At 37.3% G+C, this 9,210-nt stretch overlaps 1 non-coding gene across 1 annotated transcript; it reads left to right on the plus strand.

Annotated features, from left to right (window-relative positions):
- Positions 1-6,766: 6,766 nt before the first annotated feature.
- On the plus strand, positions 6,767-6,877 carry LOC129667819 (U6 spliceosomal RNA). Its single transcript, XR_008718813.1, has one exon. It is a non-coding gene; the product is annotated as a U6 spliceosomal RNA (small nuclear RNA).
- Positions 6,878-9,210: the final 2,333 nt, after the last annotated feature.

Genomic DNA, 9,210 nt, shown 5'->3' on the forward strand with positions numbered 1-9,210 from the left:
TTTTGCTTATGTATATAACAGAGTATTTTTCTCATTACTTATGATTCTATATTTAGCAAGCACTCAGAAGTCTCAATAAAGTTTAGTTGCTTGCTTTCCCACAACCACACCCTGATTTGTATCTCTTGTGTCTGTAGCTGTCTTTGAGATTTTGCGCAGGGTCCTTGAGAAGTACCAGAGTAATCTTGTTTCCACATCACCTAAGGAAAGGAGCTGGGAATACAGGGACATATCTGATAAGTTTCTTTTGATGAGTTGCATGCAAAATATCTACTAATCATAAGACTCAATTAATTTTGCATAGGGTAAGCATATAACACAAACACTTAAATCGTATGATATATACCATGTTTTACTGAGTTGCTTGTGTCTTCACTGTCCACAGGATGCTTTCATCTATCTCAGTCTTGCTGCTGGTTAGTTGACAACATTGTGACATTATTGTTTATAATGTTAGATGCTTTCTAAAATCTTCACTAGATTCCCTTGACATGTGAACTTGGAACTTTCAAAAACTGATGCTTTGAAGTTTGCATCACTCTGTGGGCTGAACTTTAATACCTTCCAACATTGGTATGCTAAATTTTTTATCTTGAGGATCTCATCATACCATTGTATTTGGAGATAAGGTCTTTAAAGGGGTAATTTAATAAAAGTGAGTTATTAGCTGGATCTTTATTTGAAGGACTTATGTCTTTAATAAAAGAGAAATTTGGACAGACACAGATGCAGAGGGAAACTGAAGAATGCACATAGAAGATGACCATCATTAAGCCAAGGAGAAGTATGTAGAACACAAAACTTTCTAATGGTCCTTAGAAGGAATCACTATTATATTCTCTTGATTTTGGACTTCTAGCCAGTAGGACTTTGACACAATATTTATATTGTTCAACTCACACCATCTGTGCTTTGTCAGACATCCTTAGCAAACTATTACACAGAAACTTAGGGCCGACTCCAGATTCCCAAATCTATTTGCTGGATAGTACTGATATACTTTTGGTATATTTTATATATATGACTGGTATAATATCATACACTATTCAAAAGCTGAAGATTTTTCTTTGTAAAAACTTTGATCATTTATTTCTCATATGATATAATTTTAGTTATGTTTATAGATATCTCATAATATTTTTGGATGTAAAGTCCGTGTTTAATACTTTGTATTTGATGACTATGCTGCTTTAGGTTGATTATCTCTGAGAGACCTTGTTGTCAGCTACATTCCTGAGTTCTAGCTCTGCAGAAAAAGACAACATGAGTACCATAAAAAAGAGTTGGGTACAGAGTTTTGTATAACTTTGCTCAAAATGTCATCATTGTTAGACCATACCAGTAGAGGGAGTGAAGATTTATCAAACATAAGTAAGGAAGCAAATGATACATTGTGTAGGGGCTTGGAGAATATTATCATGAAAATCAACATTCTCTCTTTTCTATCTTGTAGTATCCAGAATAAAATAATCTCAAAGCATTATTGTCTTTTACATTCACACTCCCCATACACACTACAGACACACACACATACAGATATGTTGACAAAAGAGAAAATAGAGCAATATAAACTAATGACATCTTCCTATAGTTATGTATAAATCAGAATTAGACAATTCTAATGTCTGACTCTTATACTTGTACAAATGTTCAATCAGAATGAAGAAATGAAAAATAGATTATAATAGATTCAAAGAAAAAACACATTAATACATCAGCAGGACCATTAAAATGAATGCATAAATGGAAACTAAATTGACTTCATTCACAGGAAAGAGCTCTAAGCGGTATCTTGGCAAGGTAATTTGTACATCTAATGGAAAAACTTTTTAGTTTTTCTATAAGTCATACGCAATTTACAAGTCTATATAATAGCTCCCAGAAAAGCAAGTCGCATATAAAGCTGAAGGTTGTGCTAGGCGCAATGTATGATTTTCCATGGTAACGATAATTTTTCCTCAATCTTTAGTAATCTTCACTTAGATGATCAATAACGTCATATTTAGTATGGCTGCATGTGTAGGAGGAACACTGCAGTGCTATCTTTTTCTCAGTTTGTTCTCTCCTTTCAAACGTGGAATGCTCTCGTTAATCTTTTACTGCTACATTTTCATGTTCCCCTCAGTGTGCAGCATGTACAGCCCGTTTTTCTTTTCCTTTCTCATGCACCTAGTCACTGTGGATGTTCCTTGTCTAAGTGAAGACTTTGTAGTGCATCAGAAGCACTGGGTTGGAGGAGCGAGAAGAATCCTTCTTTGCTGGACAATTGATGCATTTCAAGAGCATATTGATGATTGCTCTGTGCTGTGTAACCTTCAGCTTTTGAGACTGTGTTTTCTCAGCTGTGGCAGCCCCGTTCCTTCTGTACTCACAGCTTCTGCTTCAAGATTGCTCTTGCTTGTCATAATTCGAAAGCTCCTTTTATAGATGAAGACATTTTAATTTAGTTTTTGGGAAAGGCAATTATAGTCCATTTCTGAATTTTTTATTTGGGTCAGCATTAAGTAAAAACACATTTTACTAATTTGTTTTTAATATTTAAGTCAGGGCACAGATAAAAGGCTGACTGGTATGCACACAGGGCTTTACTTTCGAATCAGAATCCATCTAACTCTCTTGTGCCTGACTTGCTTTGCTTTAGCTCATTTTGTTTCTCTGCTTGTCATCTGAATGACTCAATATCTATCCATTGTTTTCCTTTTCTTCTTTTGGCAGTGGCATCTGTACGCTTTTGGACAGAGCACATTATTTTTATGAATTTTTTGTATTCATCAATTATTACTTGCATAAATACTTGAACCATTAGCTTCTTGTTATGCAAAATTAAAGGTAGAGCTTAAATTAAATAATCTCTGTAAAATACTTAATATGCCGATTATAAAAACACCTGTTATAATCCCATACTGACCCTGTAGCTTCACTCTTGGGTTCTTTGCGATCACTGAATATAAAATCAGAAAGGTAATACTCCTGGCAAAGATAATAATGATGATAATTCTAGCTAATATTTATTAGAAACTTAATACAAGATTGCCTCTTTATCTATGGAGTATAAACTCTGTAAACCTCAGTAGATTAGCCAAACAGAAAATGGTAATGATTCCTACATGCACACACACCTATTCCTACGTGTATATATATATATCAATATACATCAATATTTATATATTTCCATTGATATATATATATTTCTCTTATACATATATCTATGATAAATTTTAACTTACAAAGTAATCACAGAAAAGATGTGATTAGTAATAAAGCAGAACAATTATACTTACATAGTTAATAAAAGGTATATGAATGCATTCTTTCTCGTATTACCTTGCCACATTTCTCAGCAATCTCATCCTACAATGTTTTCTTTCCCTCTTAAGTTGGGAGTCTTTACCTTTTATTTAAAGGAAGCACTTTGTAGGTTCTGTTTGGCACACCCAAATGTCTAGCATCATAATTAAGTAAGTGTTACTTGAACACAGGCCTGTGATACTATGCTGCCATATCTGATACTCAAGATGAAGTGATGCATGAGTGGATGGTGGGGAGAGTCTGAACTCCAGGGACAAAAAAGGATTCATGCTCCAATGGGGATAGGATGCAAGGTCAGGACTCAAAAACTTGAATTGCAAAAGATCTGGAATTTGGACTTAATATTTTCTAACCATTGATGACATCTGAAACTGGAAGATGAAGTTAACAATGAAGAAGACTGCAGTGTCTAAAATCTGTCATGTCAGTTACTCGATTTGTTTTTTAAAATGTAGTCTCTAGTGGAGCGCATTACCATAATCATTGTCAGTATTTCTGTTTCCTTCTTTTGCTCATCTTTCATTAACTGAATATCTGTTCCACATTTTATTCAACAGTGGGCATGGCACTATCAAGAGGAGAGATGAAGGTTTAGTTCTCTCTGATGTAGAAGAGCACAGGCTAAATAAACAATAATGAATAACCATGGGAACAAAAAGAAAATGTATATTTTAACAGCCAGAGGGTAATCTTGCAAAGAAGTTTTAGTTTGGTTAAGAGGAAATGATTTTCTAAGAAATGGCCTTTAAACTAGATGGAAGTGACAGGATCAGCCACAAGATTTGTGAAAAAAATGAAGTTCACTGATACAAAAGTAGCAATCAATCAAGCAGGAAAATATCACTTCAGATGCTTTCTAGTCCACAGTGATTCCAAATGACATTGGGTAGATGATGATACCAGAGAAACCAGAGCCAAACTACACACATCCTTAAAGACCTCAGTAAAAAAAAAAAATATGGGCATTTGTGGGACATGTGGACTGTGGTACCAGGGAAACTGGTATGCACCTAGGATGAGGTAAAGACCTGTCCAAACCCTGGATATCCTAGTCTTGAGATAGACAAGACTTAGGGTCCCCTGCTCAGATGTAGCTCATAGACAGCTCAATCTCCATGTGGGTTCACTAGTAAGGGGAGAAGAGACAGTATCTGACATGAACTCTGTTGTCTGCTCCTCGCTTCTCCCTGGTGGGGTGACCTAGCTAGCCCACAGAAGAAGAGGATCCAGGCAGTCCTGATGGGACCTGATAGGCTAGGGTCAGACAGTAGGGGAGGAGGAATTCTTTTACCAGTGGACTAAGAAAGAGAGAAGGAGAGTGGGACCTGGAGGAAATGAGGGAAGGGGCTTCAACTGGGATACAAAGTGAATAAATTGTAAATTAATAATAATAATAATAATAATAATAATAATAATAATAATGATAATAGCTGTATCACTGGAAAGGCTCTTAGCTAAAAGGCTGCAACACTTGAAGGCATGCTTCAGAGAGGGCTTTATCTCTCTGGGCATTCACTTCTGGGCTAGAGCCCTCAGAGCAGTCTGCCCACCTCCTTTTCATGCCTTCACTCACTGATGCCTGGACCCTGCCCAGGGAAGAAGCAGACACAGGCTTCTGTTGCTCAAAAGGGTTGTAACACTGACAACCTCCTCAAAAGACTTCTTCCCCTTGCCCTCCCCTCTGGACTGAGACTCTACATTTCTCTATGCAAAGTGAAAAGTTGCTGATAGATAGTCTTTAGCTAGGGAAACATACAATCTTTGAAAGACTAAAATGCAAAAAAAGGCATCAGTGGACAAAGCTGTCTTATACAGGAATACAGATCAAACACGACAGTTAGCATGGACCCTATGTTTTTGTTTTAATGGGTTATTAAACTCTTAAATTCAATAGAAGAAAAGTATTTTCCAATCATGGCAGATATCACACCTTATAAAGATATTATACCAAATAGCAAACGTGATAATAAAGTTTGCAGGTATAATTTTAAGTTTCTAATACTCTGATTTGAAGATGGGGAGACTGTCTTGGATTATCTAGGATCCTTAAAGCATCTTTCAGCTACAAGAGAGGCAGAGAGGCAGAATAAGAGAAGAGGCACATGCATGTCAGTCTCAGGTTTGAAGAAGCAAGGAGTCACCTAGAGGCTGAAAAAGTCGAGAAAATGGACTCTCCCCTAGCACTCCCACAGGGGAGCACAGATGTTGGCACCGCAGTGTCAGCCAGCTAGAATCACATTCTGAATTTAACCTCAGAACTGGAAGACAATAGGTTTGTGTGTCAAGGTGTATGTTGACTTTTTCCAGCTGTGACTGGGGCTATTAACAGATGACTTGAGAATAGGAGCAGGTATATATTGAGGTCCAAGCATTTGGTGTGAGGATTTTTGAAACATGTCGGTAAATCAAAAGTGTGGGCTTATGAAAAAAAAAAAAGTGAATCAAAATTCACCTTAGACAGCTGAGTGATATGAAGAAAGACTGTGGAGAAATATGAACATTGGAGGTGGAGAGAAGGTATGGGTTCTGTTTCTGGAGTGCTGGATGCAAAATCCTTCCTGCCCTTCAGACAAAAAGAATCCACCAACCACAAAACTTTGAAGATATCAAAATTCTGGTAAAATATACTGGGCTTAAACCATGTCACAGACAAAGAGATGGCAGAATTTTCAACATAACAAATATTCTCTGCTGGAAGAACTATGTTGTCTGTGTCACAGCTTCTTCATACTATTTCTGATATAGGTCAGCTGAAGCAGGAAATACAAAAACAAATACGCAAATTATGTTCTAATAAAGATATATCAACTTGAAAACTCTGTCCACCCAGTGATGTGCAAAAAATTCTCATAGCATTTATTTGAAATTTTCTTTCCTTTTCAAAATAGTGGACTTGGAGAGGGGCATGGGAGGAGATGAGGGAGGGTAGGATAGGGAAGGGTTGAGGGAGGGGCTATAGGTGGGATACAAAGTGAATAAAATGTAATTTATAAAAAGTAAATTAATTTAAAAACATTTATGACTTGTTTTTTATTTAATTATTTTTATTTTTATTAATTACAATTTATTTTCCTCTATGGCCTGGTAAGGCTGCTCCCCCATCAGGGGGAGGTGATCAAAGAGCAGGCCAATCAGTTCCTGTCAGAGACAGTCCCTGTCCCCATTACTATGGAGCTCACATGGACATTGAACTGCCATAGGCTACCTCTTTGCAGGGGTATCAGGCCATCTCCATGAGTGGTCCTTGGCTGGAGTATCAGTTTCAGAAAAGACCCCTGTGCCCAGACGTTTTGGATCTGTTGATGTCTTGTGGAGCTCCTGTCCTCTCCAGGTCTGGGTCACACCATGTAGTTATGGATGGCTTGCAAATATTCAATATTTAGACAATGCTTGCTTTGAACTCACAGAGGATGGTTTGCCTGAGTATGCACAGTGCTGGGATAAAAGGTATAGGCCAGTGCTAGCTTTGGCAGCACATATACTAAAATTGGAACGATACAGAGAAGATTAATTAGCATGGCCCCTGCGCAAGGATGACACGCAAATTCATGAAGCGTTCCATAATTTTGAACCAAATATGTCTGGGCACAGGGGTCTTTTCTGAGACTGACACTCCACCAAGAACCATGTATGGATATAACCTAGAACCTTTGCTCGGATGAAGCCCATGGTAGCTCAGTAACCAATTGGTTTCTCATAGTAAGGGGAACAGGGACTATTTCTGACAGGAACTCAATGGCAGACTCTTTGACCTCCCCACCCCCCAAGGGAGGAGCAGTCCTGCTAGACCACAGAGGAGGACTTTGGAGATACCTGATAAAACAGGGTCAGATGAATGGGGAGGAGGTCCTCCCCAATCAGTGGACTTGGAAAGGGGCAGGAAGGAGATGAGGGAGGGAGGGTGGGATTGGGAGAAAATAAGGGAGTGGGATACACCTGGGATGCAGAGTTAATAAAATGTAACTAATAATAAAGAAATAAAATTAAATTTAAAAAAAGGTATAGGCCACCATGATTGACTTAAAATTTTATTTTCTATTACAAAGATATTACTTCTTAGGAATGGCACTAATTTTAACATGAGATGATGTCAAACTTGATTATGATATTAATGGCATGGCAACCCACTGGGTTGGAGATGTAATACATTGGTCATAGGACTAAAATTCATTACATATTTGAAACACTGAGGTTTTTCATATTCTCTGTGTTATTTGAGCTTGTTAAAATTTCTCAAGTTTATCTGCTGACATCCTTAATTTTCCAAATTAACTAAAATGCTGGAGGTAGCTAGGGCTTGGGATGATCTAAATCTACTTAAGTTATTAATTAAGTTCTTCACTACTAGTTAGTGTTATAATTGGAATTTTAATCCAAATTTCTAGCCCCAATGGCTCTAATGCCAGCTTTGTTTTGTGATAGCATAGTACATGTGGCTAGTTATAACTAAGAATTATGCATTTGTGAGAATGCAAAACAAAACACAGGAATTCAAATATGGTCTTAATAATAAATGTGAGATCATTTTTAACATCACTAACCTCTAGCTTCTCTCACCCACACCTAAGTGAGGGATATTTCAAAATAGACATCACCATAAGTACTTCTGTCGCCAGAAGATAAAAATGCATCTGCTTCCACTTCCTGTAAAAGACATGCAGGTGTAAGCCAAGTGAGGTGGCTTATGTCTGTTGTTCCTGCACCAGAAAGACTGAGGCAGGATCACGAGTTTAACAGCAGCCTGGGCTAGGTAACAAGATCCTGTTTCAAACTGCAGAAACACACATAGGCTGCACACATCCAGATGCACACACACACACACACACACACACACAGAGAGAGAGAGAGAGAGAGAGAGAGAGAAACACATATGTGCAAACTCTGCCTGCCTGCCTGTCTCTCTCTCTCTCTCACACACACACACCAATAACAACAAAACTTTAACTGCATGTCTGGAAAATATATATATAATTACAACTGTAGACACTGATTTTCTTATAGTACATGAAAGGGAACTTGTTTTCATCCATGCTGCCATTTAATACCTTCAAATTTCAAGTATAATTTGTCATTTCAATCTCTCTGTTTTGAAAAGCTTTTCTACGCACCCCATATGTTAAAAATGAAGGCGTTTTACCCAGGGTCCTCCTTCTTGCTTAGCTTCTTTAGTGAGGCATGCAACATGGACGCAGGACACTGAATTCTGGTTCTGAGCAAAATCAGTGTGCAAGCTTAACCCCTTAGACATATCTTTAAGCCCTATTTGAAAACTCTTAACCTCTTTAGGTAGTGTTATGATAGTATTCATTTTATTGAACACAGAGATTTGTATGTATGTGTGTATGTGTATACTATAAAACGGAATTTATAACATTTGAAACATCAAAAGAAGTACCAGAAAGTTTGTTTTCATGGTTATTTCCTTTGCTAATACCTGAAGTATAACCTCTGGAAGTTTTTGAGGACAGCATTATATTAAAGGAAACAGATTTACTAGCACAAAATGAGTTCTCCCTTTAAATTTTTTATTTCAAGAACTTATTTTTATTTTTGAACTATGTGTCTGAGTTTGCATACATGTATGTTTATGGGTGGTTGTATGTTATTGCTGTGCCCACATGGGCCAGAAGGCAGTAGATATTCTCAAGCTGGAGGTAACAAGAAGTCGTGAGTTGCCTGACTTGGGTGCAGATTTGGGTCCTCTCTCCTCCTCACTGCTGACCATATTATTACGGGTTTTTAAAAAGACATTTGTCTTAAAGACACATTTGAACTTTCTCTATAGTCCATTGAATATCTTTTTTTCAAATGCTTTTATTTATTTTATAAATTACAGTTTATTCAATTTCTTTTCCAGCTGTAGCTCCCTCTCTTCCTCCCTCTCTCATCTCCTCCCATGTC

This window comes from Psammomys obesus, unplaced genomic scaffold (assembly GCF_907164565.1).
Source record: "Psammomys obesus unplaced genomic scaffold, mPsaObe1.curated_primary_1811, whole genome shotgun sequence".
Lineage (NCBI taxonomy): Eukaryota > Metazoa > Chordata > Mammalia > Rodentia > Muridae > Psammomys > Psammomys obesus.